General features: G+C 40.6%; 1 protein-coding gene across 1 annotated transcript in view; it reads right to left on the bottom strand.

Annotated features, from left to right (window-relative positions):
- Positions 1-392, bottom strand: part of PCGF5 (polycomb group ring finger 5) — a 58,846-nt gene extending 58,454 nt beyond the window's left edge. The window contains exon 1 of the mRNA XM_008059174.1: positions 219-392. The gene's annotated coding sequence lies outside the window, so the exon portion shown is untranslated. The remainder of the gene's footprint in view (positions 1-218) is intronic.
- Positions 393-1,698: the final 1,306 nt, after the last annotated feature.

The raw sequence follows: 1,698 nt of genomic DNA, 5'->3' as shown, positions 1-1,698 counted from the left end.
CCGCCGCCGCCACGCCCTCCCGCGTGTGCGGCTCGCAGGTGCAGCGGCCGCGCCCCGCGCGTCAGCGCAGCCTTCTGTGCTCCACACAGCTTGGGCCAATTTTTATCTCGGTTCTTCTTATCCTCATCCCCACCTCCCGGTTGTTTTCATCATAACAATGACTGGTACATTTTTCCTGGCGTGTTTGAAAGCAACGGTCAGGGCTGAGACTGAGTCACCCTGCGAAACTGTCTCCTCAGCTGCGTCTTCCCCAATCAGTCCCACCTGCGCCGAAGAGGGACAAAGCCGTCCCTTGATTTGCGCCTATTTAAAAATCACTAACAGACTTGCTGTCATAGCGTGGGTACAGATGTCATGATCGTTGACACCTATAAGCAAACAGGAACGTTGTGGAGGATGAGGGTCTGGGAAGGATTAGTGGCAAAGAATCAGTACTATTTGCAAGGTTCAAAACAGATTTTTAAAAACCCTAGTACTCTTTCTAGTGGACTTTGAGATCTACAAGAGACCTTTCATTGCAAAAACCCTTCATTCAAAAGTCTGCATTAAAGGACTTCTCAAAGTCATCTAATCCCATTCTACTGTATTCCACAAACTCGCAAATTCCTACTACAATCACAATTTTGCTAAACATACATTAGGCCTGATCCCTTCCTTCCTAGAAGACTGCAATCCAGTAATTCTAGGATAACTGGCAATTCAGTGTAGTCTTCACTTGCAAAACAAAAAATGAACACCCCGAAGGGAATCAGCAAAGGGCAACTTTCAATCTTTTGTATCAGAAAGAGAAAAAGGTGTTGGAATGATGTCATCTTCACTTTTGAAGAAGCCAGAGTACTGACAGCTTTAAAAATGACAATTATGTGGGGGAGGGGAAATTGTTAATGCAAAGCATTTATTTCTTTCTCCAACTGACAGGAGTCACCATCTTACTAGAGAGGTAATCGTGAAATTGACTCCAGTGGCAAAGCAATGAACCCAATAGTCACTGGTTGAGCAGCCATACAGGTGTTCAAAGAGCCATTTCAAATTTAAAATGCATCAAGAAGTAGACTAAGGCAGTTTGAAAAACTATCTATTTTATAATCAAACTCATGTAGAGTAGACATAAGTTTTTTAAATTGCCATTTCTAAAATCACAACGGGAGCAATACATTTTCTGAAACAGCTTTAAATGACCACATTTTTTAATAGCCCTTTTAAGAACCAGTTTTGCAAAACCATGCATGCCAATTTTCAAGCTGGCATCAACTCTATAAGTCACAGCAATCACAATGAGCACAGAAAATAAGTCAGGTTAAATGACATTATAGTAGGATTATTTTTCATATCTTTCATTTCAGAGAATAAACAGATCAATATGTGAATACTCACCCTATTTCTAGTGTATTTAAAATATGCAATGAAAGACATTACTGTATATACTACAGCATACACAAAATGACTTGGTATTTTCCTATGTTGTTTCTGAAACTATTTAAAAAAAAATATTTTTAAAAAGAAGAACACTTAGTGATATACAAGGGGTTTATACGTAATTGGTGATCAATAACAGTAAATGGGGTTAATCCGCATTCCTGAAGGACTTGAGCTTGAGGGTGGATATGAGGAGGACATAATGAAGGAAGGGGTCACAAGTATGCTACAGAGCAGAGCCTGAAGATGGATGTGGAGGTGGGTTGCCACAATGGAATTGAG

The sequence above is a fragment of the Carlito syrichta genome, unplaced genomic scaffold, assembly GCF_000164805.1.
Source record: "Carlito syrichta isolate Samal-C Ts95f unplaced genomic scaffold, Tarsius_syrichta-2.0.1 Scaffold303749, whole genome shotgun sequence".
In the NCBI taxonomy this organism is placed as follows: Eukaryota; Metazoa; Chordata; class Mammalia; order Primates; family Tarsiidae; genus Carlito; species Carlito syrichta.
The sequence above is the reverse complement of the archived record's forward strand: the minus strand, read 5'-3'. Positions and strand labels throughout refer to the sequence as shown.